At 43.2% G+C, this 20,983-nt stretch overlaps 1 protein-coding gene across 1 annotated transcript in view; it reads right to left on the reverse strand.

Moving 5' to 3' along the window:
* Positions 1-20,983, reverse strand: part of gmps (guanine monophosphate synthase) — a 57,209-nt gene that overhangs the window by 26,456 nt on the left and 9,770 nt on the right. The gene's annotated exons all lie outside the window — the stretch shown is intronic.

Consider the following 20,983-nt stretch of genomic DNA (forward strand, 5'->3'; position numbering starts at 1 on the left):
CTTAAATACCCCTGACCTTGTGAGATATACATGGAGGAGGCTTAAATACCCCTGACCTAGTGAGATATACATGGAGGAGGCTTAAATACCCTGACCTAGTGAGATATGCATAGAGGAGGCTCAATCAAGCTAGTCGTCTTGACTATGTACTTTCTTATGTCATTCTCTCTGGCACCAAAAGTTTAAAAAGTGTTGATAGGGGACAGAATGCAGTCGGACCATCAGATAATTAGCATATATATTACTCTTACAGAATTTCCACGTGGGCGAGGATATTGTAAATTTAATCAAAGCCTATTGGATGATAACTTGTTTTTAACTAGGACAGAATAATTTATAACTGACTTTTTCCGACATAACATAGGTACAGCAGATCCCCTTATTGTATGGGACACTTTTAAAATGTGCCTTTAGAGGCCATGCAATTCAGTACTCATCTATAAAACAAAAGCAATTTAGGTCAAAAGAGTCCATATTAACGATACCAGAGAAACATAATAAGTTAGAGGAAAAAACAAAAGAAATGGATGAACTTATTCAAGAAAGATAAAGTGTAATATATTATAAAAATAAAGCAAAATGGATAGAATATGGGGGAAAATGCACCAAATTATTTTTTAATCTTCAACATAGAAATGCTACCAAAAATAAATTTACTGAAACTTGTTACAAATGACAAAGTCACCCATGATTTACCAAATGATATTGACAGATTAAGTAAAGACTATTAAGCATGTGTTTTTGTTTGTTTCCTCTATCCAAAGCAAATTGTATGGATTTTTTTTCTATTAATAATGTAAAATGAACAACCAAAAGACTCATGTGAAGGCCAAAATTACAGAGGAGGAACTTCTTGATGCAATTAAGCCTTTAAGTCCGGGAAAACTCCAGGGCTGGATGGCATACCAGTTGAGGTATAACAAACCTCGTTATTAGCACGTTTTAACCACTCCTATAAAAATGGTAGATTATCAGATACTCAACCAGGTCTGATTTCATTATTACTAAAACAGGATCCAAGTGGTGTATATATACACTGCTCAAAAAAATAAAGGGAACACTTAAACAACACAATGTAACTCCAAGTCAATCACACTTCTGTGAAATCAAACTGTCCACTTAGGAAGCAACACTGATTGACAATAAATTTCACATGCTGTTGTGCAAATGGAATAGACAACAGGTGGAAATTATAGGCAATTAGCAAGACACCCCCAATAAAGGAGTGGTTCTGCAGGCCGTAGGAGGGCAACAACCCAGCAGCAGGACCGCTACCTCCACCTTTGTGCAAGGAGGAGCAGGAGGAGCACTGCCAGAGCCCTGCAAAATGACCTCCAGCAGGCCACAAATGTGCATGTGTCTGCTCAAACGGTCAGAAACAGACTCCATGAGGGCGGTATGAGGGCCCGATGTCCACAGGTGGGGGTTGTGCTTACAGCCCAACACCGTGCAGGACGTTTGGCATTTGCCAGAGAACACCAAGATTGGCAAATTCGCCACTGGCGCCCTGTGCTCTTCACAGATGAAAGCAGGTTCACACTGAGCACGTGACAGGCGTGACAGTCTGGAGACGCTGTGGAGAACGTTCTGCTGCCTGCAACATCCTCCAGCATGACCGGTTTGGCGGTGGGTCAGTCATGGTGTGGGGTCACATTTCTTTGGGGGGCCGCACAGCCCTCCATGTGCTCACCAGAGGTAGCCTGACTGCCATTAGGTACCGAGATGAGATCCTCAGACCCCTTGTGAGACCATATGCTGGTGCAGTTGGCCCTGGGTTCCTTCTAATGCAAGACAATGCTAGACCTCATGTGGCTGGAGTGTGTCAGCAGTTCCTGCAAGAGGAAGGCATTGATGCTATGGACTGGCCCGCCCATTCCCCAGACCTGAATCCAATTGAGCACATCTGGGACATCATGTCTCGCTCCATCCACCAACGCCACGTTGCACCACAGACTGTCCAGGAGTTGGCGGATGCTTTAGTCCAGGTCTGGGAGGAGATCCCTCAGGAGACCATCCGCCACCTCATCAGGAGCATGCCCAGGCGTTGTAGGGAGGTCATACAGGCACGTGGAGGCCACACACACTACTGAGCCTCATTTTTACTTGTTTTAAGGACATTACATCAAATTTGGATCAGCCTGTAGTGTGGTTTTCCACTTTCATTTGAGTGTGACTTCCAAATCCAGACCTCCATGGGTTGATAAATTGGATTTCCATTGATTATTTTTGTGTGATTTTGTTGTCAGCACATTCAACTATGTAAAGAAAAAAGTATTTAATAAGATTATTTCATTCATTCAGATCTAGGATGTGTTATTTTAGTGTTCCCTTTATTTTTTTGAGCAGTGTATAAAGATCCAGTCCATTTAAAAAAAAAATTAAAAAGGACCCTTCAGTGTTGTGATGAGAAAATTCTAGCAAAATGCATAGCGCATTGAATTAAAAAGGTATTGTCGGATATTATTCATTCTAATCACACAGGTTTTTTTTTTTGTTTTTTTTACATGGATGATACATTGGAGATAATATAAAAGACAAGTACTGGAAACAATAGAATACTATGAAAAATCTGGGAAACCAGGCCTGCTATTCATAGCGGAGTTTGAAAAGGCTTTTGATGACCTACAACTGGAATTTATATATAAAATGTCTGGAGTATTTATATTTGGAGAATCTCTTATAAAATGGGTTAAAGTTATGTATAGTAACCCCAGGTGTAAAATAGTAAATAATGGCTACTTCTCAGAAAGTATTAAAACTGTCAAGAGGAGTAAAACAAGGTTGTCCACTATTGGCATATCTATTTATTATTGCCATTGAAATGTTAGCTGTTAAGATTAGATCAAACAATAATATTAAGGGATTAGAAATCCAGGGCTTAAAAACAAAGGTGTCATTGTAAACTGATGATTTATGTTTTCTTTAAAATCCCCAATTAGAATCCCTCCACAGCCTCAGAGGATCTAGATACCTGTTCTAACCTCTCTGGATTACAACCAAATTATGATGTGCACTTACTATATTACATATTGGATCACTAAAAAAAAATACAAGTTTTACATTACTGAGTAGTTTACCAATAAAATGGTCTGACGGGATGTGGATATACTTAGCATACAAATCCTGAAAGAAAGACATTCTCACTACAACACATTTTCATAGAAAGTTAGCAACAAATAGATAAGATCTTACTACCATAGAAAGGAAAATATTTGTCTATTTGTGGAAAAATTACCCTGCTTAACTAGTCATATCCCAGTTTACCTATTTGCTGATGGTCTTGCCTACACCTAGTGACACGTTTTGAAATTATACAGTGAATTCGGAAAGTACTCAGACCCAACTCTGGAGCACTGTCACAAGTGACCATCAGGTTCTTGGTCACCTCCCTGACCAAGGGCCTTCTCCCCCGATTGCTCAGTTTGGCCAGGCAGCCAGCTCTAGGAAGAGTCTTGGTGGTTCCAAACTTATTCCATTTAAGAATGACGGAGGCTAGTGTTCTTGGGGACCTTCAAGTGAAGGGGTCTGAATACCTTCTGAATGCACTGTACACTGTGTGTATGTACAGCACCAGTCAAAAGTTGACACACCCTACTCATTCAAGGGTTTTTCTTTATTTTATTTTTTACTATTTTCTGCAATGGAGAATAACAGTGAAGACATCAAAACTATGAAATAACACAATCATGTATTAACCAACAAAAGTGTTAAATCAAAAAATATATTTTATATTTGAGATTCTTCTAAGTAGCCACCCTTTGTCTTGATCACAACTTTGCACACATCTACTTCCCTAACTACCTCATAAATCTACGGATGTAGACAGAAGAGCCAGTAGAAATTGAGCTCTCATGACCTTTCCGACCCAGAGGCACGTGCAAAGGTTCCACAGTCCCTCGTGACGGGAAGTTCAATGCCAGACATCAATTAGTCACGCTCCGGTCTCAAACCTAATAAGAGATACGCCAGTTCTCGAGGACCTATATATAGTATTCTGCTACAAACAGAATACTAGAAAAGTATTGCGAAATACAAAAACATTAAAACATCTGTTGGTTGTGAAAATAAATCTAGACATCTTTCAATAGTTAGCCAAGAGTGTGAGAATACAGATTCAACATGGACTTATTTATTAAAGCTTGGTTTTCATTATACAAATGTCATCGTGAAACTGCATGCGGTGGCTTGTTGTGAGGCACGTTACTAAGGAAAAATGAGCATTGATCATTTTAAACAAAACGATCTTGACACAGAATTGCATAACTTAATCATTTCAATATTGCAGTAAAATCCAACTATAAAATTAAACCCATAAATTTTAAAGCCGTTTTTGTTTTCCAAGTAAACATGTGTATCATAAAATACACAAGTAAAAGGCAACACAAAAGGAGAGACATTAAGAACAAGTTGCAATTAAGACAGTTAAGGAACAGATTCATTTTGCATTGGCTATTTTGCTGTTATAACTAAATAATATCTAAGGTGAGGGGTATAAAGTCAAACACAGAGGCATGTAAATCAGTATTATCGCACAGTAAAACATGACCTACAGGCTGGACGTGGGGCAGACAGGGGTCCTTAAGACGGCTTGTTTCAGGCCCAGTAAAACGCCGAGTCCTGGACTAGCTGAGGACTCTCTCATTAAATGAATGTTGAAAGCATTCGTAGAACCAGGTTACTGGGAGTGCCTATTTGGGGACTCCTCTGGTAGTTCAAGCGTTCAAGACGGCCACTGCCGGTCTTCAATTTGACCTTTGACACTATAAAAAAAAGGGGGACACTTCGTGATTGGGTTTTAAAATCCGTCAACTGGAAGTACATTCCCTTCGCGTCAGGAAAGCACCATGGCTTTATGGGTAAAAAGAGAAATGTGCAAACGTTGCTCCTACACACCTGTAGGAGGTGATAACAACAAAGATGACATTCACACATCAATTAGACTAAACTAACATCTGAATCCATTGTCAGTCCTCTTGTTTCTCTGAAAAAACATGAAGAAAAAAAGAATGAAACAAAACAAAGGAGGAGCAAAGAAACAGGCAAAACAAAAGGACACCCCGTCATTTTGGGGGCTTCCCACACAGTTACACATCTGTGATAATAAACTAATATTTTCTGTTGACCGCGGTCGGTAGCTTAACCATCACCATTTTGATTTAAGTGGATCGTTAACAAGAGATAATAACCCAGATCTAATTTCACCACAGCTCATCTACATTTGGCAAAATGAAAAGTAAAAAAAAATAAAAATACTAATTGGTCAGAGTTTCTCTGCTGAATGACTTTGGGCAGGCAACCCCTGTCTCTTTGTACAGTATACAGTTGAAACGTAAATGATGAGTAAAAATCATCATCAAAAAGAACTGTCAGAAGTGTAACAAAAAAAAAGCAAAAAAACAAAAAACAAAAAAAAACGATGGATGACTTTTTAAACCACTGGCTAGTTGCTGCTCTTCCGTTATGTCATACAAGTATGTCGTTTTGCTTTCTTCAGTTGTTGGTCTCGCTGTAATCTGAGGCATACCGTGTACACAATCCACTTCCTGAACTCCTTAACTCTTGACCTCAACTAACTGTTTCCAAACAGGAAGCGGCACTTACACCAAAGGGAAAAAAAAAGTATTGTCACGCACGAAGAAACGGATCCAAAAAGAAGGATGAATAGTCATATCTATTCAATCACCCCTCCCAAAAAAATGAAGGGGGAGGGGGGGGCAGAGCGGCAGCTTCAAGTGTGCGCTGGTCACAGTACTGCCTGCTTTCCATGGGAATGTTCTACGGGGGCGGGTGATCGGAAAGGAGGGGTGAAGTTGGGGGGGGGGTGTTAGGAGAGGGAAAGAAAGGAGGAGAGGAGGGGTGAGATTGGGAGGGGAGGGCAGGCCAGGGGAGTGTGGAGGTGTTAGGAGAGGAGCTCACCACACCTCTCTCTCTCTCTCTCTCTCTCTCTCTCCATGAGCTCTACTCCCACTCTGTGGTGCCGGGAGGTTTGGAGGTCAGGTCAAACATCACCCGGGAGATGCCAGGGATCTTCTTGATCTCATTCACCATCTTCAGCACCACCTGGGGAGACATGATAGATAATACAAGAAGAAGAGAAAAGGGTTAAAACTGGAGACTGGTTTATACATTTGCACTGAGAGCAACAGAACAATGTCTGTCTGTCTAATCCCCATCTGGGGGCGAGCCGTAGTACCTCTTCCGGGATGTGGTTTCCGGGCGTGGCAGGTATCCCGGTCATGAAGTCGCTGGTGATGAAAGTTCTGACGACCACAGAGCGCCGACAGGACGGCTGCCTCTGTGAGGAATCGCGGTCAAAGTGCAGCGGGGTCAGGATGACCGGCATCTGACTGATCTTCCCAGAGTAACCTGGGAGACGGAGGGCACTGAGTTACCACAGCAGACAGGGTTACCAACGAACAGGGGTTTGAAATCATTTCACTGTTCGAATAGTATCATGAATGTGTGTTGGATATCTGATATACATGTCTTTTATTTAAACCTTAGCACTGCTGTGCGAGAGAGAGACTCTGGCCATCTATTGTTGCAACTGTGGAGGTGGTGGAGTGATGGGATCAAGCAGACGGAGGGAGAGAGACGCCAACGCAACACTCGCTAACTTGTAGCAGCCACAATGTTATTTATCACCCCATATAACAGTGTCTGTCTTGACTGGAGTAGACTAGAGAAGATAGGTAGTCTAATTGACGCCACATACTGTGCTTTCTCCCCAAGCCCATTCAGTAAAACCACAGCCTACCTGTTGGTTACTCATTGTAGCTTACTCCTCATTAACTTTAAAATGGTGTCATTTTTTCCCCCTCCCCATCTTGCATTGCATTAGTGAACTCTCTCTCTACTTGCTACACAGTGAGCCTCTTTTGATTGGCCAACATAATCGACAAACGTTGAAGGCCACCTGTCGACTACCACGGCACGGCACATAAAAACAACACTGAAAAGTTTGTTGATTTATTACATTATTAAATGTCATGGTATAGCAGTACATGTAACAATGTCACATGGATATTTTACATTTAGAAAAAGACTGTGTTAAAAAAAGGCCTATAATTTTTTTTTAATCATCTCACAAAAATCATTTGAATACTAACGTCCGCTTGGATATTGGAATAACCGTATACATTCTATTTCTATACTATATTCCCCGCTCTACACTGAATCTAAGGAATTTCTACCCGGCATTCTGACCCCTCCCCCTCCCAAGCAGGAAACCACTTACCAGTCTCTCTGAGGATGGAGTGGGCCACGAAGTCTGCCTGTCTGAGTGTGCTGAGAACGCCCGTGGTCAGGAAGGTAGGGGTGATGTCTGTGGGGGGCTCCTTCACATGGGACCCAAATACATACACAACTCTGGAGGGAGGGAGGGAGGGAGGCAGGAGAGAGGAAAGACGGTCCATATGGCATCCTGCTAGCAGTAACTGGTTCTACTTCATCTACTAACATGTACTGTGTTACCTGTTGATGGTGTGGCACATGCGAGGGATGAGTCTGGCCAGGAACATGAGGGATTCCCAGTGGGGAGCCTCTTTACTGGTGACCCCACACACATAGCTATAGGACCGACAGTCACCCTACACACACACACACAGAGAGAACAGGTTAGCAGCCTCTTTACTGGTGACCCTACACATGGCTATAGTACCGACAGTCACACTACACATATCGCTATAGTACCAACAGTCACCCCCCACAAACGTTGCTATAGCACCGCCAGTCACACTACACACACGGCTATAGCACCGACAGTCACCCTACACACGGCTATAGTACCGACAGTCACCCTACACACGGCTATAGTACCGACAGTCACCCTACACACACACACACACGGTTATAGTACCGACAGTCACCCTACACACACACACACACGGCTATAGTACCGACAGTCACCCTACACACACACACACACACACACACGGCTATAGTACCGACAGTCACCCTACACACACACAGCTATAGTACCGACAGTCACCCTACACACACACACACACACGGCTATAGTACCGACAGTCACCCTACACACGGCTATAGGACCGCCAGTCACACTACACACACGGCTAAAGTACCGACAGTCACCCCCCACACACACGGCTAAAGTACCGACAGTCACCCCCCACACACACACACGACTATAGTACCCACAGTCACCCCACCACACACACACACGACTATAGTACCGACAGTCACCCTACACTAGAGGTCGACCGATTATGATTTTTCAACGCCGATACCGATTATTGGAGGACCAAAAAAAACTGATAGATGAATCGGCCAATTTTTAATTAATTAATTTATTTGTAATAATGACAATTACAACAATACTGAATGAACACTTATTTTAACTTAATATAATACATCAATAAAATCAATTTAGCCTCAAATAAATAATGAAACATGTTCAATTTGGTTTAAATAATGCAAAAACAAAGTGTTGGGAGAAGAAAGTAAAAGTGCAATATGTGCCATGTAAAAAAGCTAACGTTTAAGTTCCTTGCTCAGTACATGAGAACATATGAAAGCTGGTGGTTCCTTTTAACATGAGTCTTCAATATTCCCAGGTAAGAAGTTTTAGGTTGTAGTTATTCTAGGAATTATAGGACTATTTCTCTCTATACCATTGTATTTCATATAGCTTTGACCTGAGAGAGACGGTTTATTTCTCTATTTTGTTAGGTCAGGGTGTGGGGTGGGCATTCTATGTTTTGTATTTCTTTGTGTTGGGCTGAGTATGGTTCCTAATCAGAGGCAGCAGTCTATCGTTGTCTCTGATTAGGGATCATACTTAGGCAGGCTTTTCCCACCTGTGTTTGTGGGATGTTGTTTTCTGTTTAGTTATGTACCTGACAGAACTGTGCGCTTTCGTTTTCCCTTTGTTATTTTTTCTTTAGTGGTCTGAGTTAAAATAAATATTCATCATGAGCAATCAACACGCTGCGCTTTGGTCCCCTCTCTACGACAGCCGTTACATATAGGCACTTAGTATTGCCAGTGTTACAGTATAGCTTCCGTCCCTCTCCTCGCTCCTACCTGGGCTCGAACCAGGAACACATCGACAACAGCCACCCTCGAAGCAGCGTTACCCATGCAGAGCAAGGGGAACAACAACTCCAAGTCTCAGAGCGAGTGATGTTTGAAATGCTATTAGCGCGCACCCGGCTAACTAGCTAGCCATTTCACATCGGTTACACCAGCCTCATCTTGGGAGTTGATAGGTTTGAAGTCATAAACAGCGCAACGCTTGAAGAATTGCGAAGAGCTGCTGGCAAAACGCACGAAGGTGCTGTTTGAATGAATGCTTACGAGCCTGCTGCTGCCTACCACCACTCAGTCAGACTGCTCTATCAAATATCAAATCATAGACTTAATTATAACATAATAACACAGAGAAATACGAGCCTTTGGCCATTAATATGGTCAAATCCGGAAACTATCATTTCGAAAACAAAACATTTATTATTTCAGTGAAATACGGAACCGTTCCGTATTTTATCTAATGGGTGGCATCCCTAAGTCTAAATATTGCTGTTACATTGTACAACCTTCAATGTTATGTCATAATTATGTACAATTAATTACGGCCTTTGTTAGGAATAAATGGACTTCACACAGTCCGCAATGAGCCAGGCGGCCCAAACTGCTGCATATACCCTGACTGCTTGCACAGAACGCAAGAGAAGTGACACAAATTCATGTTAGCAGGCAATATTAACTAAATATGCAGGTTTAAAAATATATACTTGTGTATTGATTTTAAAGAAAGGCATTGATGTTTATGGTTAGGTACATTGGTGCAACGACAGTGCTTTTTCACGAATGCGCTTGTTAAATAATCACCCGTTTGGAGAAGTAGGCTGTGATTCGATGAGAAATTAACTGGCACCGCATCGATTATATGCAACGCAGGACACGTTAGATAAACTAGTAATATCGTCAACCATGTGTGGTTAACTAGTGATTATGTTAAGATTGAGAGTTTTTTTTATAAGATAAATGTAATGCTAGCTAGCAACTTACCATGGCTTCTTGCTGCCCTCGCGTAACAGGTAGTCAGCCTGCCACGCAGGCTCCTCGTGGAGTGCAATGTAAGGCAGGTGGTTAGAGCGTTGGACTAGTAACCGGAAGGTTGTAAAAACGAATCCCCGAATCCCCCCTGAACAAGTCAGTTAACCCCCGTTCCTAGGCCGTCATTGAAAATAAGAATGTGTTCTAAATCTGACTTGCCTAGTTAAATAAATGTGTAAAAAAATAAAAATCTGTGGCCAAAAATACCGATTACCGATTGTTATGAAAACTTGAAATCGGCCTAAATTAAATCGGCCATTCCGATTAATCGGTCGACCTCTGCCCTACACACATGGCTATAGGACCGACAGTCCCCCCCCACACACACACACAGCTATAGGACTATAGGACCGACAGTCACCCCCCACAGACACGGCTATAGTAGCGACAGTCACCCTACACACAGCTAAAGTAGCGACAGTCACCCTACACACAGCGAAAGTACCGACAGTCACCCCACACACAGCTATAGTACCAACATTCACCCACACACAGCTATAGTACCGACAGTCACCCCACACACACAGCTATAGTACCGACAGTCAACCCCCCACACAGCTATAGTACCGACAGTCACCCCCCACACAGCTATAGTACCGACAGTCACCCCCCCCACAGAGAGAACACACACTAGAGCTCCAGCTAGGACCAGTCCTGTATGCTACAGAGGTTCTCTATTGACCAACACTTCATTACTGGGATGATTCATCGGAAGTGATCTATTGGGGTCCATCCTTCACATTCAGACTTCATTAAAACAGACTCTGGGGGATTTGAGGCCTTTGTTATTTCCCTCTTCTCTCACCGTAACTCCAGAGAATAATACGCTCTTCTGTTATACTGCCGTGTCTCCTGCCCACTGTTACCAACACACACAGTCACACACACACACTCTCTCTTTCTGGGGTAAATTTAGTCCTCTGTGGCAGGAAGTGAAGGGGAGACACACCCACTACTGAATGGGCGGAGCCAGCTGTGTCATCATTCCATTACCCATGCACTTGTCAAACAAACAAAACATTGTGTAGCCACGACGACCCCGCGTGGATCCCACAACCTGAGGCTGAAGGGAAATGAAGGACACCGCTGAGAGGCCAAACAGACATCGCCCCTAACCACTGATCTAGGATCAGATTGACCTGCCCCAATCCTAACCCTTAGCAGGATACAAAAAACACATATCTGACACGGTATCAGTGATTAGGGGAGAGTTTCACCTACTCAGCCCTGACAGTAGCAGTGTCCTCATGTTGTAGTGAGAGGGAGATGGCTGCTCAGTGAAGGAATAACAGGGAGTGTCGAAATAGTCTTGAAATGGCTGCTAAGTGGAATAACAGGGAGAGTCGAACTAGTCTTGACATGGCTGCTCAGTGAAGGAATAACAGTCCTGGCATCAGAACCCAAACCACAGGCTAACATTAGGCCTAGCTACACCACACTGTCAGAGAGGGACACAAAGAAGAATGAGACTGAGGTTTGTTCTGTTCTACAATGTAGGCACTATGGATTTCTCCTTAATACAAACAGCTTGTCTGAATTCACGAAAGAAAAACAGATTCAAGAACAGAGACATATAGTCTACTGTGTCATAACGGGTGCTGTTGACCACAGAGCCGAGGTAATGTAACGAGGCAAACGGCAACATATAGCCCACATAACGGGTGCTGTTGACCACAGAGCCGAGGTAATGTAACGAGGCAAACGGCAACATATAGCCCACATAACGGGTGCTGTTTGACCACAGAGCCGAGGTATGTAACGAGGCAAACGGCAACATATAGCCCACATCACGGGTGCTGTTGACCACAGAGCCGAGGTAATGTAACGAGGCAAACGGCAACATATAGCCCACATCACGGGTGCTGTTGACCACAGAGCCGAGGTAATGTAACGAGGCAAACGGCAACATATAGCCCACATAACGGGTGCTGTTGACCACAGAGCCGAGGTAATGTAACGAGGCAAACGGCAACATATAGCCCACATCACGGGTGCTGTTGACCACAGAGCCGAGGGTAATGTAACGAGGCAAACGGCAACATATAGCCCACATAACGGGTGCTGTTGACCACAGAGCCGAGGTAATGTAACGAGGCAAACGGCAACATATAGCCCACATAACGGGTGCTGTTGACCACAGAGTCGAGGTAATGTAACGAGGCAACGGCAACATATAGCCCACATAACGGGTGCTGTTGACCACAGAGTCGAGGTAATGTAACGAGGCAAACGGCAACATATAGCCCACATAACGGGTGCTGTTGACCACAGAGCCGAGGTAATGTAACGAGGCAAACGGCAACATATAGCCCACATAAACGGGTGCTGTTGACCACAGAGCCGAGGTAATGTAACGAGGCAAACGGCAACATATAGCCCACATAACGGGTGCTGTTGACCACAGAGCCGAGGTAATGTAACGAGGCAAACGGCAACATATAGCCCACATAACGGGTGCTGTTGACCACAGAGCCGAGGTAATGTAACGAGGCAAACGGCACATATAGCCCACATAAACGGGTGCTGTTGACCACAGAGTCGAGGTAATGTAACGAGGCAAACGGCAACATATAGCCCACATAACGGGTGCTGTTGACCACAGAGCCGAGGTAATGTAACGAGGCAAACGGCAACATATAGCCCACATCACGGGTGCTGTTGAACACAGAGCCGAGGTAATGTAAACGAGGCAAACGGCAACATATAGCCCACATCACGGGTGCTGTTGAACACAGAGCCTAGGTGAAGTAAATGGGCAGACAGACACATTCAGCCAATTGGGTCAAAGAGGGTGCTGTTGACCACTGGTGCGACGACAAACTTCCGCAGCTCTATGTTCCCTACACTGGCGGTATTACAGCATAATGGATGACTGTCATTCATATTCCATTCACCCAGTTCAATGTAACATCGATACGTTTAGGCTACTACATGATACTCTAATTTTCCCTATACCCATCATGAGGTTGTTACTACCTACCCTATGAATGAAAGATTACAACGTACGTGCGCACAGGTAGAGAGAAAAATGTGAGCAATCAAGGTGACAGACTGACATTAAATCCCACCTTGCCTGCATCTAGCTGATCTAGGGTGTAATCATTAGTCCAACAGATGCAAACGAGAGCGTTTCTATTGGACAAATTCAAGTATGTTTATCCCCGTTTTGTTCTGTTTGCTTCCATTTAAAATGGTTTTCCCCCCAACAGAATCAGCAGAATGAAGACACCCCTGATCACACGCAGACACAGTTCACTTTCATAGCAGCCACATACAAACAGCATGATCATTTTGCTCATTGTAGAATTCCTTCCCACATCTACGTGCTCTTCTCCTCTCACCTTTTCCCTTGCTTGTGGACTTCAGTGAACACCACATCAGCTGTCTGTGACCAGGAGAAAAAAAAACCTTGCCAAGCCTTCATATCATAACCGCTAACTGCTACACACAGCCTACATTGTTGTCACCATATTAGCTAATTTCATAGCTAGTCAACATAGCTACTAGAACTAATGCGTTAGTAAACCCGCTCCAACATGCAGTACAGTGTACAGTCAGCAAGCAGTGTAGCAGTTACACTCGCGGGCCACGGTGGCAATAAATTAATAATACCAAAAGCTTACCTTGACTTGGAACAGTTCCAGTGTTAAACAGCCATAGCCAGCTAGCTAACATACCATCCCTCTCTGTTTGAGCCAGGGGTTTGAGTAGGCTAAACTAGCTAAGTGAAAAAGGAGGGGGAAAAAAATACAACGAAATATAGCTAGCTAGCTCTCGCTTCTTTCATTTTTAAGAACTTAATTTGTTCAAAACTGTTCAACTATTTTCTCTCTCTTTGAGTCACTAGTCACCACATCTTATGCACTGCAGTGCTAACTAGCAGTAGCTTATGCTTAAGTACTAGAACAATTATCTGATCCTGTGATTGGGTGGACAACTTGTCAGTTCATGCTAAAAGAGCTCTGATAGGTTGGAGGACGTCCTCCAGAAGTTGTCATAATTACTATGGAAGTCTATGTAAGGGGCGAGAAGCACGAGCCTCCTAGGTTTTGTATTGAAGTCAATGTACCCAGAGAAGGACGGAATCTAGCTGTCCTCTGGCTACACCATTGTGCTACCCTACAGAGTGCTGTGGAGGCTACTGTAGACCTCCATTGCAAAACAGTGTGTTTTAAATCAATTATTTGGTGACATGTTATGTTCCCCAGCAAGAAAACCCAAAATGTTGCTCAAACAGAAGAGGGAACTAGCAAAGTCACTGACCATCCACCAAAACGAAACAGGTGGGTTTTTTAGAGGGTTCTGAAAGACACTCATGAGGGGTTCCCCTGAAAGTTGACTAGCAACAACAAATAGAACTTAAAAAGACACCAACCATGAGGCAACAAAAGAAAAAACCCAAACCAAACTTAAAGACAGGAAGCAAACCAAAAAGGTGAGCAAAACAAAAATCAGATAAAGGCTTATTTGTCTAGAAATCAAAATGGGGAGAGCCAACTAAAGGTGTTAACCCTCTATCAAGACAACTGGTGCACAGGACCAGACACTCTTAAATAGCACCTGGGCCAGCACAGGTACAACCACCTTCCGCTAACGAGATGGAACCAGCACAGGTACAACACCTTCCCGCTAAACGAGATGGAAACCAGCACAGGTACACACACCTTCCCACTAACGAGATGGAAACCAGCACAGGTACAACACCTTCCACTAACGAGATGGAAACCAGCACAGGTACAACACCTTCCCGCTAACGAGATGGAAACCATCACAGTACACACCTGCCCACTAACGAGATGGAACCAGCACAGGTACAACACCTTCCCACTAACGAGATGGAAACCAGCACAGTAACAACACCTTCCCACTAACGAGATGGAAACCAGCACAGGTACAACACCTTCCCGCTAACGAGATGGAAACCAGCACAGGTACAAACACCTTCCACTAACGAGATGGAAACCAGCACAGGTACAACACCTTCCCAGCTAACGAGATGGAAACCAGCACAGGTACAACACCTTCCCGCTAACGAGATGGAAACCAGCACAGGTACACACCTTCCCGCTAACGAGATGGAAACCAGCACAGGTACAACCACCTTCCCCCCCCGCTAACGAGATGGAAACCAGCACAGGTACAACACTTCCCACTAACGAGATGGAACCAGCACAGGTACAAACACCTTCCCACTAACGAGATGGAAACCAGGTGTAACACATACTGACTAATGAGGTGACACCAATCAGTGCGCCCTACATTGCTAACAAGCTTTATGTGGCTAAAGTCCAACCTCAAAACGTAAATGGAAAAAACCAAAGCTTGTAACCTAAATATATTTATACTGAACAAAAATATAAAAACGCAACAATTTCAAAAACGTTACTGAGTTAGTTGATAGAAGGAAATCAGTCAACTGAAATAAATGTAACCATTGTGAAATGGCTAGCTAGTTAGCGGTGCCTGCTAGCAGCGTTTCAATCGGTGATGTCACTCGCTCTGACCTTGAAGCAGTTTCCCTTGCTCTGCAAGCGCAGCGGCTTTTGTGGAGCGATAGGTAACAATGCTTCGTGGGAGGCAAGTTGTTGATGTGTGCAGAGTGTCCCTGGTTCAAGCCCAGTTGGGGCGAGAAGACGGACAGAAGCAACAATTACATCACAACTGAAATTAAAGTAATGTGAATTATTTTTTTTATTTAACTAGGCAAGACAGTTAAGAACAAATTCTTATTTACAGTGACAGCCTACTCCGGCCAAACCCGGACGACGCTGGGACAATTGTGCGCCGCCCTTTGGGACTCCCAATCACGGCCGGATGTGATACAGCCTGGATTCTAACCAGGTACTGTAGTGACGTCTCTTGCACCGAGATGCAGTGGCTTAGACCACTGCGCCACTCACGACAGCTTTATAGTGATAAACTACAAAAGGAAGTCACTAGCCAACCATCACTGGGGATTTATAAATAATAAAGTCATCATCATACTAATAACAAATATGTAATATACAGAACCAAAAATATTTTATTTAAGTCATGTGAATAAATGATGGTTAGTGGCAGTTTGTTTTTATTAGGTGTTCTTACAACATTCCACCCACAATGCCTTTAACCTTTTGTTTAAATGAAAATCCAAACCGAAACCAAATCCGAACCAACCTCAAATCACTCAGCACTAAGAATCAGATAAAGCCATCTATTCCTGCTCTACTATAGACGAGCAGTCAGACCATTAAGAAAGGCCTCAGTCAGGTGACCAGTAGATAACTGGAGATCAGTGGTCCTCTGTCACTCACTTGATGAGAGCATGGCTTTTGCAACGCCAGGAATAGTGGGATCAATTTTCCGGGGCCACCCGTACATTTCTACAAGTCAGAGGTCTCATTCATACATTACATTACATTGAGACAGACAGACAGACAGAGACAGACAGACAGACAGACAGACAGACAGACAGACAGACAGACAGACAGACAGACAGACAGACAGACAGACAGACAGACAGACAGACAGAGCAGCCTCGTGGCCGAGCAGTGCTGAGTGTGAGTATACTGTATAAAGTGTGTTACCTGGACTCCCACAGTCTTGATTGGCAGCAGGAAGGCATTGAGTGAATGAAGACTGGTGATCTGCAGGAGTTTTTCCTCCTCCTCGTCTGATATACACGACTTCACTCTCTGCAGCAACGTGTGGGGCTGGAGGGACAGAGTAAGTGATGATTATTATTAGCTAGTCTGACATACTAGACAGTTACTTATCAGCATGTTGGTGCATAAAGAAGGACAGTTGGGGTCAATTCCATCTACAGTCCATTCTAGAATTGTATGTCCAGTTGGTTCAAATTGAAATGGAATTGAGACAAACACTGTTATCAGCACAGTGTTCTTCCTGTCATAGACAAGTGATGCTCTCTGACCTTTTGACCATGGCGGAGAAGTCTGTGATGACTTGAGGATGTTGTTGGTCTCAAGCAAGTCCTTACAGATGTAGGGCTCATCTGCACAGATCACTCTGATGGCCAGGCCAGGACCTACAGGAAGGATGAGGTTAACATCACAGATCACTCTGATGACCAGGGCCAGGACCTACAGGAGAGGGTTAACAATACAGATCACTCTGATGGCCAGGCCAGGACCTACAGGAGAGGGTTAACAATACAGATCACTCTGATGGCCAGGCCAGGACCTACAGGAGAGGGTTAACAATACAGATCACTCTGATGGCCAGCCAGGACCTACAGGAGAGGGTTAACAATAACAGATCACTCTGATGGCCAGGCCAGGACCTACAGGAGAGGGTTAACATACAGATCACTCTGATGGCCAGGCCAGGACCTACAGAGAGGGTTTACAATACAGATCACTCTGATGGCCAGGCCAGGACCTACAGGAGAGGGTTAACAATACAGATCACTCTGATGGCCAGGCCAGGACCTACAGGAGAGGGTTAACAATACAGATCACTCTGATGGCCAGGCCAGGACCTACAGGAGAGGGTTAACAATACAGATCACTCTGATGGCCAGGCCAGGACCTACAGGAGAGGATGAGGTTAACATCACAGATCACTCTGATGACCAGGCCAGGACCTACAGGAGAGGATGAGGTTAACATCACAGCCATACTTCTGCTATGCTCCATGTTGGTCCTAAATGTTCCATGACTATATAACATTCTATTCTGTGTCGGTTCTTATGTATGACTATATTTGTTGTGTGATGTTCTACTGTCTAATGTTCCATGACTATATAACATTCTGTCCTGTGTTGGTTCTAAATGTTCCATGACTATATAACATTCTATTCTGTGTTGGTTCTAATGTTCCATGACTATATAACATTCTGTCTGTGTTGGTTCTAAATGTTCCATGACTATATAACATTCTATCTGTGTTGGTTCTAAATGTTCCATGACTATATAACATTCTATTCTGTGTTGGTTCTAAATGTTCCATGACTATATAACATTCTATTCTGTGGTTCTTAATGTTCCATGACTATATAACATTCTATTCTGTGTTGGTTCTAAATGTTCCATGACTATATAACATTCTGTCCTGTGTTGGTTCTAAATGTTCCATGACTATATAACATTCTGTCCTGTGTGTACGGTGGGGTACCCTGTGTACGGTGGGGTACTCTGTGGGTACACTGTGTACGGCGGGGTACACTGTGTACGGTGGGGTACTCTGTGGGTACACTGTGTACGGCGGGGTACACTGTGGGTACACTGTGTACGGTGGGGTACACTGTACGGCGGGGTACACTGTGGGTACACTGTGTACGGTGGGGTACTCTGTGTACGGTGGGGTACACTGTGTACGGTGGGGTACACTGTGTACGGTGGGGTACTGACCAGGGAAAGGGTGTCGACAGACGATGTCCTCTGGCAGTCCCAGTTCTCTGCCCAGTGCCCGAACCTCATCCTTATGGAAGTCCTTCAGCGGCTCAATGACTTTTCCCTGGAGGGAGTGAGGAGAGGAGACAGCTCAGACCTGAGTGTGGGACTCGAGTCACAACATTTCATGACTTGAGACTAGACTTAAAATAAGAAATAAATAAGCCAGACTCGACTTTGACTTGAGACTCATGACTTAATTATCTGGCCAGGTTTTGGAACGTAATGTCACTCATTTTGAGTCACCGAGCATTCGTGGAATACTCTCCACGCAGCCAGAGACAGAATTGCACATGCAAAAAAAAAAAAAAAAAAGATTGCCTAGTGAAACGCACAAGCAAACTGTCAATCAACACAGGTCAGGTCAGCTAGCACAGTCAGTTTTAGGGGAAGTGTGAACTGACTATTTTAATAGGCTATTCCTAACATTTGTATTTATACCTTTGCTTATTCGATCTGGTGACTAACATAAGCACAAAATTATTGTTTCAAAAACATCTAATCTGTGCTTAAGAACCAAAATGTTGCACATTTTGACCAATGACCAGTCATCAGCATTTGTCTCAAAAAGGCGGGTTATTTAATATATTTTCTCCAGTTTTACCTGGCAAAAACAAAATAGCATATATTATATAGTCATATATATTATATATAATATATATTTATATACCGTAATTTCCGGACTATTGAGCGCACCTGAATATAAGCCGCACCCACTGAATTTTTTTAAATGATTATTTTGAACATAAATAAGCTGCAGGTGCCTACCGGTACATTGAAACAAATGAACTTTACACAGGCTTTAACGAAACACGGCTTGTAACAAAAATAAATAGACTTTAACGAAACACGGCTTGTAACAAAATAAATAGACTTTAACGAAACACGGCTTGTAACAAAAAAATAATAATTAGCAGTAAGCTTTAGTTGTCTTTTTGCACTGAGTCAATTCCTCACGCTGCTGTTTCCAACATCTTATCATCGACTCATTAAGACCAAGCTCCCGTGCAGCAGCTCTATTTCCTTTTCCAACAGCCAGATCAATCGCCTTCAACTTGAAAGCTGCATCATATGCATTTCTCCATGTCTTTGCCATGATGAGGGTGACAAAATGACTACCGTAATCAGAATGATGGGAAGTTTGAGAGCGCTCGATTTAATCTAAACAGTAAACCAAAAGTTGTTTGACCTTAACCCGTTCGGCAATTTCATTGGTCTAATGAAAGCTTCATGCCGCCAAAAAACTGAGCACGTCACAATGTGTTTTTTTGGAGAGAAAAAATTGAAAGCGTGAAAAATCCATATAGCCGCGTCATTGTTTAAGCCACGAGGTTCAAAGTCTGGGAAAAAAGTTGCGGCTTATAGTCCGGAAATTACGGTAGTCATATAATTTCCGCAACTTTTTCCCCACTCTTATTTATTTGTTACGATATATATATTTAATCCATATAAAGTAATGTTTAGCAATCTGCTACAAACACATCTTTGCCACAACAACAGGCTAGCAGGTGATCTCACTGATTATTTTCATGTTTCAGTTGGGCCTAGTTTGGGTGGGTTATAATTCTAGACCTCAGTGGTGCTTCTGTCTGTATGTCTCAAGATAGTGTGATGTCACACTACCTTCAATACTTATAGGCTGAAGATGTAACATTCTGGCCAATTCATTACCATATTTGTGAGGAAGAAAAAGCCTACAGACAGATCATGCATTTCATCTGATCCGCTGCGTACAGGCGTATGATCCTGCTTGCTCTGGACTTCAGAGAAGGGACAATGTGACATGATATTATCCCTAGTTGATATTGACTGCTACGATGAAAGACTTTCAGATCAAAGCGGGGTTTATTTCTGGATCTTGCGTTTTGAAAAACGCATCACTGTTTATGGCTATAATAATGACAGGCTGCATTCGCGGAGCTCGCAAGCTCTGAACCACTCCTTTTTAGGGGTTGTGGGACTAAAGTCTGAAAACCACTGAGCAAGTGTACAGATTGCTGTACAGATATAGGATCGGGTGCAGCACGAAAGTCACATTTTTAGGGAGAGAGGATTGCCATAATAAATAAACACGCAGCTCCAAAAAAATAAAAACTTAGTAATCACGAATATGAACTATTTATTTACTTTGCAAGCTCACCAGCAATGAGGCATCAAGAACCAATTACTAGCATAGGTCTACTGGTCTTTTGGTATGTCAACATTGCTTGTGAAGCATTTGGAATTTGTTGTTAAAATGTATTATTACATAATCATGTGTTGTAGACAAAATAATGAAAATGGCTGTCTGGTAGCCTCAATAAATAGACAAAGATTTGTAGTCATTGCCTGTTAAGATGGGGATTTTTTTTACTTGAGACTTGACTTGCTTATAGAATGCAGGACTTGAACTTGACTCAACCAGTTCTATTTGGGACACGACTTGAGACTTCTCTGGCTCCAACAGAAGAGCCAGAGGTGGTCCAACAAGGTTGTGTTGGAAGTTTATTGCAGTGAGTGTGTTGTGTGTG

Source organism: Salmo trutta, chromosome 13 (assembly GCF_901001165.1).
Source record: "Salmo trutta chromosome 13, fSalTru1.1, whole genome shotgun sequence".
Taxonomy (NCBI): Eukaryota; Metazoa; Chordata; class Actinopteri; order Salmoniformes; family Salmonidae; genus Salmo; species Salmo trutta.